Source organism: Ursus arctos, unplaced genomic scaffold (assembly GCF_023065955.2).
Source record: "Ursus arctos isolate Adak ecotype North America unplaced genomic scaffold, UrsArc2.0 scaffold_27, whole genome shotgun sequence".
Lineage (NCBI taxonomy): Eukaryota > Metazoa > Chordata > Mammalia > Carnivora > Ursidae > Ursus > Ursus arctos.
Window position 1 is genome coordinate 6,916,945 of NW_026622952.1, and position 13,176 is coordinate 6,930,120.

Here is a 13,176-nt window from a genome sequence, read left to right on the forward strand (position 1 = left end):
ACAAGGAAGTAAATGGAAGGCAGATGGTGGGAGCCAGTTTTCTCGGCTGAAGTGGGAAGTTACAGGTAAGCAAAGGGAGGTCTAGAAAGAGCCATGCGGTAATAGATTATAGTTGGAGCCATCACTATGAATCATGTTTTGTTCCATATAGATTCAGATGGTTCCATGTAGAAATATTTATAAATATGTATATATACACAGGTTAGGATACACACATATATCTTGCTCTATCCGCTGAAAGGGCATAAAAGCAACAGCCCCTCAGGAGCAACAAGCATATATAGCACCCAGAGCTTGGTTTTCAATTTCTTTCTCCAAAAAAAGGAACCAGGACTACTTGGAGAAACGGATGATTCTAGGACTGGGGCAAGAAACATACAAGAAGATTGGCAGCGTCTTATAGTTCTGGAGAGTAAAGAAGTGCTCAAGAAAGAAACACACGCAACACCAACACCCACAGTGATAGAGGCATAACATAGGGGCACAGAAGCCGACTGAAAGAGTTCCCGCTGGCCAAAGCTGGAACAAGTTGAGAAATGAAATGAACAAATTAGTGTTGGATTACAACCTGAAGTATGAAATAATTACGTGTAAGTTTCTACAACATAAGTAAATGATTTAACAAATAAATAAATGAAGAGAGAAATGTTCCATGAAGAAAAATTCTGAATAACTTATGTAGAGACTCCAATCTCAGTGAGGCAATTCTTAATTCTCCACTCCTTAATCATGGGCGGCACACAGTGACTTCCTTCCAAAGAGTACCGTATGGAAAGAGGAAAAAAAGAGTCACTTTATAGTGGAGAAATCTGACAAACACTGCTTTAGCCATATGATCAAGGTAAACATCAGTAGTGATAAGTCATGTTGACAGTATGTATCCTTTTTTTCTTTTTTTTTAAGATTTCAGTTATTTATTTGACAAAGAGAGCACAAGCAGGAGGAGCAGCAGAGGGGAAGAAGCAGGCTTCCCTCTGAGCAAGGAGCTGATGTGGGGCTCGATCCAGGACCCTGGGATTATGACCTGAGCTGAAGGCAGACGCTTAACCAACTGAGCCACCCAGGCGTCCCAGACAGTATGTATTCTTGATATGATGCAAGGAAACGGTACTTTACTCCTGTAGTCTTCCTTCTAAGAACCCACAACCACAGTGTAATCATGAGAACAACATAAAACAAATTCCAACTGAGACATTTTACAAAATATGGGATCAACAGTCCTCAAAACTTTCCGGGCTGTCAAAAACATGGAACATCTGAGAAACTGTCAAACTAAAAGTAACCAGAATAGGTATAACCAGTAAATACAATAGGGCATCCTGGATGGGATCTTGGAACAAAAAGGGGACATTAGGTAAAAACTAAAGAAATTAAATAAAGTATGGACTTTAGTTAATAATAATGTATCAATACTGGTTCATTCATTGTGACATATGTTCCACACAAATGTTAAATGTTAATTACAGGGGATTCTGCATGTGGGTTATATTGGAACACCAGCTTCATAATTTTTCTGTAAATCTAAAACCACTGTAAAATGAAAAAGTTGTTTTTAAAAACACTCCCTTATATTGTTAAAACTGACTTTCTCATATTTAGCTGACATCTGCCTGCCAAGAGTCTTTACCCCCTTGAGTGATGTTTGCTGATTCTCTGCCTGGATCCCTCTTACCCTAGATCTTCACGTGGCTGTCACTCAGGACTCGACTCAAACATCACCACCTCAGTGAGGGGGCTTCCAACTACCCAGTCTGAAAAAGTATCTCCCAATCCCCACCCCTATCACCTTATCTTGTCTTGGTTTCTTCTGAAATTATTTTTATTTTTACGTATGCTCTCATAACCACCCCCACCCATGAGGCCCAGAACCTCATAATTCTTGCCCACAGCAGTCTTTGCAAGTACCTAGAAAAGAGTCTGGAAATACAGTGAGCACTCAAAAAGATTTATTCATTGAATGACCAAATGAAAATATTGGTCTACTTTCTTCGACATGATAGTTCTTTGAACATATGGACTTACATCCCTCCAAGTTTTCTTTACTTCAAGCTGGAAACCTCTAGATTCTTCCCATGTTTCTCACTTAACATAGGCACCTGGTATGGGATGATGATACAGTAGTAATAAAATTATGTATGTATTTATTTATTTAATGCTTTATCATAAACTGGGCACTGTGGTAAGTAAGCACTTTTTAAAAAAACTTCTCTTTTATCTGCGCAAAATTTATGTTCTATAAATTGGCATTGTTGGATGATTTCTGGAATGTCATTATCCCCCTTAAAAATGGCCCCAGATCTGGACTGTAGCTATGAAATTACCTTCTCTGCTTTGTCTATCAACATGACCTATTTGGGGGATAGGTCTGCTTAAGCAGCAGGGCAGCCATGTTGTCCTCTAGCCAATGGTCATCACACTGGTCTGTGATGAGATAAGGAGCTCGTAGCAGACTGTGAACCAACCACATCACTAAGGACACTGTTCAGTTCGGCTGGTTTGTTTTTCACAGCAAGACCTTCTCAATGAAGGAAGCTGTGTGTTGGTTTCTATTCTGACACCAGCTCTTCATCTTGTAGACTGCCTCTCTGGTGGCACTGATCTAAGCCACAATTCTCAGCATTGTTTTCTTACTCTGTGTCGTAACAGACTCAATATCTAGTTCATTCCTGCCGCCAACCAACTTCGAGCAAATGGAACTACTCAGGGGAGAAATCCTACAAAGAATACTCAAAGATTGCCCAGAAGAAGGCAAGTTGGTGAGAAGGTGTGAGAAGAAGGTGAGAGGGTGGCAGAGTGGAGAAGTCCTTAGACTGAGTCCTATGACTTCTATTTTAGTCTCGGATCTGTCATTCGCCAGCCATGGGTAGAGAAATTCCCCTCTTCAGGTCTCATTTTCCTCATCTGTGAAAGAAGGTGATGGAGGTAGGTAATTTCTTTCAGTTTTTGTGCTCTAGGTTTTAACTCCTTGAGTCAAATGACTTCCACATACTAAATGTCCCTAGGCTAAGCCTTCCCACAACTTGCATGTCCCTATCACATCTGCCACCATTCTGTTTCCCACAGCATTTTGCCTGGTGACGACACAACTGGCTTCAGAACGGGAATGTCACAGTGATATCCAGCAGCCAGGCCCAAAGATAAGGGAGTTAGAGTCTAGGGGCTGAAAGGCATCTTCAGCAGTATGTGTCTCACAATGATTGAGCAATGCTTTTGTCAAACATAGAGGTATCCATAAATGCGTGCCATTAAAATTGTTCTGGAGTTTTCCAGTACTGCATGTAAAGGGCTTGGAAGTTACTACTCTGTCCTAACAGCAAGTAAAAAGCTGAACAGACTGAAAAATCAACAACTCTTCTTGGATCCATAGGAGAGGGAAGGACATTGGACAAACCACTGCACCCAAGATTGGAGAGACCGACAGTTGAGTATAGAAAGTCATTGCTTACCAGAGCAGAGATTCGTAAGCAGAACGACCATGGAAATCTTTTGGATATCAACAAATTGATTCTAAAGTTTAAATGGAGAGGCAGAAGACCCAGAATGGCCAACACAATTTCAAAGGACAGGAACAAAGTTGTAGGACTGACACTACCCAACTTCAAGACTTACTGTAAAGCTACAGTACTCAAGACAGTGCAGTATTGGTGAATAGACAAATAAATAATAGACAAATAAATAGACAAATAAATTTTAAAAAAATAAATAAATAATTAAAAAATAGACAAATAAATCAATGGAACAGAACGGAGAGCACAGAAGACCCATATACATACAGTCAAAGGAGCAAAGGCAAGACAATGAAACAAAGATAGGCTTTTCAACAAATGGTGCTGGAACAACTGGACATTGTACCCTCACAAAATTAACTCAAAATGGATCACAGACCTAAATGTAAAATGCAAAACTGGGGGCCCCTGGGGGGCTCAGTCAGTTAGGCGTCTGCCTTCAGCTCAGGTCCTAGTCTCAGGGTCCTGGGATCGAGCCCCAGGTCAGGCTCTCTGCTCAGTAGGGAGTCTGCTTGTCCCTCTGCCCCTCCCCCTGTTTTTTCTCTCTCGCTCACTCACACTCTCTCTCAAATAAATAAAATCTTATAAAAAGAATCGTTCTGAAGGGATTCATCAGTGCTTCTATCACTCTCTAGTAAGCTGAACAATGACCCCAAAGATATCAAGTCCCATTCCCTAGAACCTGTAAATGTGACCTTATTTAGAAAAATGTCATTTTCTTTGCAAATGTAATTAAGGATTTTGAAACGGACAGATTATCCTGGATTATCTGGGTGGGCCCTGAATGCAATCACCAGAGTCCGTATAAAAGGGAAGCAGAAGAAGATTTCACACAAAGAGGAACCAGCAATGCGACCATGGAGGCCAATACTGAAGTGACGTGGCCACAAGCTGAGGAATAGAGGCGGCCAGCAGACGCTGAGGAAGGCGAGGCACAGGTCCTCTCCTACAGCCTCTGGAGGAGCATGGCCCTGGTGAGACCTCGGTTTCTGCCCAGTGACACTGACTCCGGTCTTCTGGCCTCCAGACCAGCAAAAGAAAACATTGCTGCTGTTTGAAGCCGCCCAGTGTGTGGTCATTTGTTGCAGCCGCAGGAAACCTGTCCACCATCTTCCTAAATTCACCTTCCTTTCATGCAGACTTTTCTTTCTGTGATAAACAAAGCCACCCCCACATATGGGTCAGGACCGTCCCCAGTTTGAGAGTTCTATAAAGGGACTGTAAATGAATGTCTGAGTAGAGTTTGAGAGACATCAAGAGAGTGCCGTTTCACAGAGCTGAACGGTGGGGGGGACCCCACCCCAGGCCTCCAGGGTTAAGGGGGACAGAGCTGTGTAGAGAGAGAGGGCCGGACAGGAGTCGTGGCCTGCAGCCAGGGGACACAGTCGGCCCGCAGTAACGCAGCAACAAAGCAGCAGGGGAAGAGGCACCTCCTATCACCCTCTTCCCTTGCTCTGACTTCCTCCCAGTGGCCTCTGGTCACAAATGCAAGGGAGCCATTCAGGTCAGCCTCCTGGACACAGAGAAGAGTGGAGAAGAGTGCAGAGTGGATTTATAAGGGCGAATGGAAATCTCTGGCACCCATATAACTCCAATCCCTTCTCAAGACCGTCCACATAACAGACTGGCTTTGCGAGGCAGAGGGCCCCCTGGATCCTAGCTCTGTGGCCTTGGGCAAGTCCCTACTTCCCTAGGCTTCCTTCTCCTCACCTGTAGGATAAAGAAATTAGACTAGAAAGTCTTTAAGATCCCTTGTAGCTCTAATGCTTGGGATTCTAGAAGCAGACTAAATGCCTTACGAGGCTGAGGCTGACATGTGTCTGGAGTCCTGACAGCTGTTTACTTACTAAAATATAAGCAGGCCTCTCTTTCCATGACGCATCTCTGCATGTGTGCAAGGATGGGCCGGGGAGGCTGGTTATCAAGCCCCTCCAAGGAGAGGAGCAGACTGTGCTCGCTCACCATGTGCACATATCGCAGGCATGCTGGAAAGGGGAACGTGGGGCGAGAAAACCAGAGCAGGCCCTGGGCAGCCAACGGCATGATGGGAGGAGGCAGACAGAAAGGCAAGCCACCCACCCACGGCCAGGACGCAGTCAGTGGGCACGTCTGCTCGGTCCTCAAGAAAACTCCGGGGGGCCTCAGCAGCTGGCAGCAGCTGGTGCGGCCCTCGGCCTGGCCCGGCGACTCCACTGGCAGGCCCGGCACAGGGGTGGCTGCCAGCAACCACACAGATGGTAATAATTAGCCTGAGAGTCAAACTGTGGAAAGTTCCAAGGGTCCAGGAGAGCCCCACACTGAACAATGAACATACACCAAGCCTTCCCCTGCTGCCTTGAGACATTTTGTTCTCGATTATGCCTGCCTTTCCAACTACTCCTGTCTGCTTCAGTCTCTTTGGCACCTCTTTTTCAAAATGGAGGATGAGGCAAAGGAAGAGAGTATCTTCATGAGCCCTCCAGGCCTGAAAGAGCGGACGGTGTAAACCATCCACCCCTCCCACCCCATCCCCACATAGGTTGGGTGGCCTGGGATAAACAAGATTTCCTCCCTGCCCCTAGGCCCCACCTGTCATCATTAACCGGGACCCTCCACAACTCCTGATGGGCCCCACATGAGCACTGGTTTATAAGTGTATGTTCTGGGGGTGGGGGGGTCTAACCACGACCTCTAGCCCTAAAAACCCTCCCCAAATTGCTGATTCCTAAATTCCATTGTCATCTTGTGCTCAGCAAAACAATTCGGATCTCGGGGCGCCTGGGTGGCACAGTGGTTGGGCGTCTGCCTTCGGCTCAGGGCGTGATCCCGGCGCTGCTGGATCGAGCCCCACATCAGGCTCCTCTGCTATGAGCCTGCTTTTCCCTCTCCCACTCCCCCTGCTTGTGTTCCCTCTCTCGCTGGCTGTCTCTATCTCTGTCGAATAAATAAATAAAATCTTTAAAAAAAAAAAAAAACAATTCGGATCTCATTGTACACACACCCACACTTGGGAAATGTGTGCTTTAAGGTTGCTCAGGGAGTTAAGGGCCGGCCCGAAGGTCCCACTGGAGATAGGAAGAAAGAGGAGTCTGCATGTGAGAGACGGAGGTGGGAGGAAGAGGGGCCACCAGGAAGGACAAAAGGACAGAGAGAAAGGGCCCTGCGCACTGAGGGATGGCTTCACCCACTTCACATGGCTGCCCAGAGCTGCCCGCTTGCGTCGGTACCATAAATGCTTTCTGAGAATTCAGACAAGCAGCTTCTCTATCAAGAACACGAGATAAGAAATAGCGCAGAGGATCATAGGGGAAGGGAGGAAAATCTGAAAGGGAAGTCATCAGAGAGGGGAGACAAACCATGAGAGCCTCTTAACTCTAGGAAACAGACTGAGGGTTGCTGGAGGGGTGGGGGGGTGGGGTAACTGGGTGATGGACATTAAGGAGGGCACGTGATGTGATGAGCGCTGGGTGTTATACGCAACTGATGAATTATTGACCTCTACATCTGAAATTAATGATGTCCTATATGTTGGCTAATTGAGTTAAAAAAAAAAAAAAGAACATAAGAGAAGCTTGCGCTGTGGACCTCAGACCCTCAGAAAGGAGCCTGCCTTTCCAGCGATGGGGTAGATTACAACCCTGGAATGTGGTTAGGGGGTGCCTGGGGGGGGGGTCTCCCTCTTCCAATATGCTTCTCTAGGCACCGCGACATCTGTCTCCCAGGAGAGCCGCACCTGCACATCAACTCATTTATTAATCACTTCCCAGTAGTTTGCTAAAAGTCAAGCACTGGCCCAAGGGCGTTCTGATGGACAAGAACTAGGATTAATTTTAGATCCAGGGTACTGAGGGTATTAGGTGCAGAGCAGGGCCCAGTGGGAGGCTGCAGCTGGGACCTTCTCTGTCTTGTCAGTAAGCAACAGATTCTTGCAGAAAAGGAGGGAGGAATCCCTGGACACAGGGCCTCTGGGAGAGCACGGAGATAGCTTAAGATGGCAACCCGCTCCACGGGTTTACCCACACCGGGCCCTGCCTGACGGTAGGCCTGCTTAGAGGCGGGTGCGCTGTGCTCCTCCCCACCCATATCAGGCACCCTTTGTATCTTCTGCCCCCTGTTCTCCAAAACGCCTAGCGCTGCGCTCAGACTTCATGCTGTGGGTGTCCTGCTCCCTCCATCCTCTTCCAAACACGGCAGATTTCAAACAGACAGAAATGGACTCAGTCAGGGAGGACTAGACCTACAAGAACCCAACTGCAAGCTTTAAGCACCCACAGGCAAATCAGACAGTCCTGAGTCGGTGTTGCCGCCGCCCCCACCCCCCAGTACTTACCAGCTGGGTGTGTTTGTTCCTCATTTGTAAACTGGGGATAACAAGAGTAGCCTCTTGATATGCAGTTTTGAGGATTAAACAAATGAGAAAATGCATATGAAGCACTTAGCACAGGGCCTGGCTCCTAGTAAGCGCTCAATAAATGTCAATTATTAATTTATTTCTTGCCCACTTTTACTTCCAGTAAAGGCTGGCAAACTGATGCTCATAACTTTCAGAATCATTGCAAATTTAATCTAGACTTAAGCTAGGCTCACAGATTTGTTCTTTGAAAAAGCCACAAAATTCTTTTTTAATTCATGATCTCCTTACTGGTTTTTTTATCTGCTATATTTAGCTCTTAAATTTTATATCTCAGCTTGAAATCCTAAAGTCATCCTTCCAAAAATATAAGTGGTTCAGCCAATGGCGTTTACTCACTGAAAAAACAAGCAAATTTGTTTTTTGAGATAACAATAGGTCAGAGGTGGGACTAATTTCCATAACTTCAAAGATAAAGAAATTACACTTCATTTAATCGACGGGTCCAATTTGACAAGGCGACCCTCAAGACTAGTTGCTTCAGTTCCACCCCTTTAATCTCTGGGAGAACAGCTCAGCTCCTTCTCCGAGGTCCTAAGCTGTCTCTCAGGGACCCTGGGCCTTTCTGGGTGGGGTCCAGAAGCAACCTTCTCCCCCAAGCTCACAGTCGAAATCGTTCGTGTCCATTTTATAGTCTCGAACAGCAGCTACTTATTTCCAGACGGCTGCCCAACCCCCTCAGGTTAATCCCAAACAACCTCTTTTGCACATAATAACATATTCACTGAGTGTTTACCACGTGCCAGACACAGCTCTAAATGCTTTCTGCGGACTACATCATTTTATGGTAATAATATCTCTGTGAGATAGATACTGTCATTATCGTCCCTCTACATGGGACGGCATTACTTTGATAATTTGCCTATGATGACCGAGCTAATATGTGGCAGGACTGGGATTTGAACCCAAGGAGTCCGGCTACCGAGATGCTCTCTCCCACTAAACCATACCACCTCTGAGAGAAGAGGTGAAGTTTATCGGGGATACCGCTTGAACAAAACTCCTGACTCCACTCTTTCACAGAAGTGCCCTTCCTTCCACGGAACATTCTGTCCTGACCCCGTCACTCCGTTCCTTCCAGCCTTCTCTCTGGGGCATCCTTTGCCAAAACTATGAACAAAACACACCACAATACCCCTCTTACCTCTGTCAAACAGGGCTGCAAAAATATTCGAGGCAGTGTGGCTCAGTCTCGGAGGATGGGGCTCCAAACCCACCGTTGGCACTAATTGGCCGGGTGCCCTTGAGCAAGTCAATTCACGTCTCTACCTTTACATGCCTTATCAGCAGAGTGGGCAACATGCCTTTGTGGGGATTGCATGAGCTAATCCGTGTAATGTGCTCAGCACAGTGCCTGGCTCAATCAGTAAGCTGTTATCATTAAGGAAGATCGATGGCAGCTATTAAGATTATTGATCATGCAGTCCATAACTGTGAGCAGAGTTGAGAAGGGCACATTCAGAAAAGACTCAGAGAGCAGCAGGGTTGTAACGCAAGCTCTCCGGAACTCTGCCCTTGCTTGTCCCTGCACATGAGGACAGCCTGCCTGGCATGGAAGAGCCCGTCCCCACACCTGGCTGGCACACAGCTCCACTTCGTGTCCCTGGGCAGGAGGTGACCACGAAATAGGAGGGGGTGGGAGGGCCAAGTGAGCGCTTAGACGGGGGAGCTAGAAATCCCACTGTGAATCAGTTTCGCTCCTGAAGCAGTCACTTCCAGCCCACTTTAGTCGTTCCAGATTAGCAGTTCTGAAAATGGTTTTCGAAACTTTCTTTCAAGTGGGCACCCCAACATATAAGTCAGGAAAGCTGGAACTGCTTCTGGCGTGCTTGCGGGCTCCCGAATGAGCTCCTCCCCCAAAAGGACCCCGTGTCCCCTCTAAACAGCAATGATGTCCTCAGACCACAGTTTGAGAAGCATTTTTTAAGAGAAACAAATGCATACACTACATGAACCTTGCCCTTAGGGAGCTTGGGAGTCCAGTGAGCTGGCAGCTACGGTCCTGAACTGGCTGGCAAGTGGGCTCCAGTGTCCCTCGCGGGAGGTGCAAATCCGAACATGGCACTCTTGCTAGCTCCTACCGAACCTCGAGGCTTTTCAGTTGCACGAGCTCCTTCTTCATTTACACCACACACTAGAGGGACAGGGAGGAGCTTGTTCGCCTTGTTCACTTGTTTCAGTAAAATAATCTAAAACTAATTTCCCTCCCACAACACTTCTGTGAGGTGGGGTGATTACTATCCCATGTTACAGATGAGGAGCCTGAGGCCGAGGACTTATCCAGAGCCACCCAGCCAGGCAATGCTGGAACCAAGATCCAAATCCCGCTCTGCCTGGTTCCAGAGCAGGTCCACAGGGACTTGAGGCCGAGGCTACCTCAGTGCAGGTCCCATCTCTGCCATGGACTAGTTGTTTCTGCCGAGTCAACACCCTCATCTGTAACTAAGGATGGTGATAACGACGCCTACCGCCCTTAGAACGGTGCCTGGCACACAGCCCGTGCCCACCAAGAGTTAGTTGCTGTCTTGGGATCACCCGCTAAGAGGTTAGGACTCGTTTGTTCAACGCACCCTGTCGTTGCTGTGGCCTGTGACGAGAGCAGGGCAAGGCAGTATGTGTGTGGCCGCCGACTGCATGTGTGCTATGGATGAGTAAAAGCCAAGGGGTTCAAACGAAGGGCGTTTGAAACGCCTCACTTATGACTGCTTCGTAAATTTTTGAGTACTCCTTGTGCAGAAGCCACGCTGAGTTCTCCATGTCAGTCCAATGTCAGCACGCTTGGTGTCAAGGCTAGCCTTCCCGCCACTGACGGCCGGGAGCGCGTTCCCGACAAAGCCAAGGGCCCCACACAGCCTCCTGGGTGCACAGGTTACCTCTGCCACGGTCACCTGGGTCTCCCACGGCACCTGGGCTCTGCCCAGAATCGCCCAGCACTGGTGCTCCAGGGCCCTCGGGGGCACGGGCCGCATCCGCAGGCCTGGAGGGGCAACTCAGAGTGGGAGTGGGGGGCAGGGAAGAAGAGAGCCCCGGGAGCTAACAGAACACATGGTCCCAGTCCTTGCACGTCACGCATGTCTCCATCAGTCTCCCCAGAGCTGAAGGTGTTCATGAATGCTCCTTGACATTCCAGGCACTCAAAACAAAGCAAACACAAACACCCACCCCAGAATTCAGGGAACTCTCAGAATTCTGCCACGACACTTTCCATACCAGAGCTCCAACAAAACGTGTGCTTCCAGAAGCCCAAGATTTAAAGTTCAGTTTGGAAAGAGAGGGGAAAGAAATGTCTGACCTTCTGCCTGAGTCCGCCCACCCACCACGCACACCCATGGGCAAGAAAACGCCCTCAGCCCAAGGCTTAAAGGACAAGTGCCTCCTTTTGCTCAATAAATGTCAGGCGATCGCAAGAATGTCCAGTCGCCCGTTCCTACCTCTCCGGCTGGGGTCCCCAGGGTCGTCTCGCTGCCGTTGGCACCACCTGCTACCGCGGACGCATCATCCCTCCTTGGGAAGCCGGCGCTGCTGCTCAGGGAGGGGTTCCGCGGAAGGAAGGGGAGGGCAGGCACTGAGATCACAGACGTGGGAAGGGGATGGTCTCCGAACCAAGCACTTGGTCAGAGGGAAAAGGATGTTTTGTAATTTTTGGCCTGCATTTCCAGAGGCAGAACAGGAAATGTCCACTGGGGCTGGGAGCTCCAGGGAGAAATGGGCTGCGGTCTCCCTTCAGAGGGGGACTTCCGTGGGCTCTCAACAGCGCCCTGTCTGGAATTTAAAGCTCCGTCTGAATTCTCGTGCCCCTTTTCCCCTTACTCTTTCCCTTAGCACATTTGTTTTTTCTTAATGGAACGTCAGTTTCGTTCCTGACATGCTGGAGAAATTTTCCCCTGCCTAAACTTGGCTCAGGAACACTCTCTCCTTGTGAGAGAATTTCTCCTGTTACAAAGTTCAGTTTAAAAAAAAAAAAAGGCTATTTGTTTTGCCAACTTCTGTACTAAGGACATTTTTGACGGATTGTTTTTTTCATCTGAACCTCTGGGTTTCAAGAAATATACACACCCATATTCCTCTTGACTGTTCCCCCTCCCTTCGAATGGAAAAACAACAGTAATAAAAAGTCCTTGAACTGTGGGTCTCGGTCAGCCTTGTCTCTGCTCACATCTCTGCCCACAGTGCAGGGTGCGAGGAGTATGGTAAGAAGGGGGAATGCTGGTCTCCAAGACCCTCTCTTCGTTCTAGGTCTTTCTGTGATGGTGACACAGGAACTGCCTACCTTTCCCAAATGGGGTCCAGTTCCACGTAACAAACTGCGTCCTCAGCCCCTCAGGGATGGAGCTTCAACATTGCTGGCTGTGATTCTTGGAGCTGGTGGGTGCGGGTGCATGGAGTGAGAAGCCATCGTAAGATTTAGCTGTTGGTAATAGCCTGAGGGTGGCATGTCTGTGAATCATCACATGCCACCACAAATTGGGAACCTTTAGGGTACTTGTTGACCCTTGCAATAAAACTCAGTAGTTCTCACAGTGCTAATTGGGGATTAGTTTACGAACAGGAAATGAGGACATCCCCTCTGCTCTGCTTATTAAAAGAAGGTAATAAACAAATTAATAGTGTAAGCAAGATAAAAACAATTTTTTTTTGCCAATTCATGAGGTTAGAAAATTTCAAATGTTTTAGAAGTCTCCTTCATTTACCAAAAATTATACTGCATACATAGTAGCCTGAGGCCAGCGATTTTTAGATTTTTGACTTGATTTATTGATAACATATTTTTATCTAGTCAGTAAAGCAAGACTGATGTAGGTGATTTTTTGTTTGTTTGTTTCTACCTTGAGTTTTGTACCTAAACATGAAAGTCATTGAAATGCATTCATATTCTGAAATTTAGAGATACTGTCATTTCAGTTTTGGTTTTAGTGTGGAAATAATCCCAATCAACAAAATTTAACCCATCATGAAAGTATTTAACTAGGTGCCCGTTTTGTTTTCTTAACATATCTTAACATAATAGTATATGTAATATACTATACTCCCTCACTTGGTTTTTGTTCCTAAATTATCTCAAGAATCACACTCTGAAAAGACGTAGACAGATCGCGTCTATGTGATATCTAAACAATAGACGAACTATGTTCTAAAAAGGTTGCTCATGCCCCCAACTGAGGGCAAAAGTCTAATTCGCCAGATGTGGAGTGTGCAGCTTTTGGTGGGCACAACTCGCCACAGGGATGGGGAAATGTTGCCAAGCAGAATTGGTGGGGTGATATTTTTTTTAAAAATATG

General features: G+C 47.0%; 1 protein-coding gene across 7 annotated transcripts in view; it reads right to left on the reverse strand.

The window, feature by feature from the left end:
* TACC1 (transforming acidic coiled-coil containing protein 1) overlaps positions 1–11,731 on the reverse strand; it is a 111,788-nt gene extending 100,057 nt beyond the window's left edge. The window contains exon 1 of one of the 7 annotated variants that reach the window (XM_026508305.4): positions 11,328–11,708. The gene's annotated coding sequence lies outside the window, so the exon portion shown is untranslated. Of the gene's footprint in view, positions 1–11,327 lie in introns of all 7 variants that reach the window. The other 6 variants (XM_048226206.2, XM_057303529.1, XM_048226208.2 and 3 more) reach the window with 6 other exon arrangements.
* Positions 11,732–13,176: the final 1,445 nt, after the last annotated feature.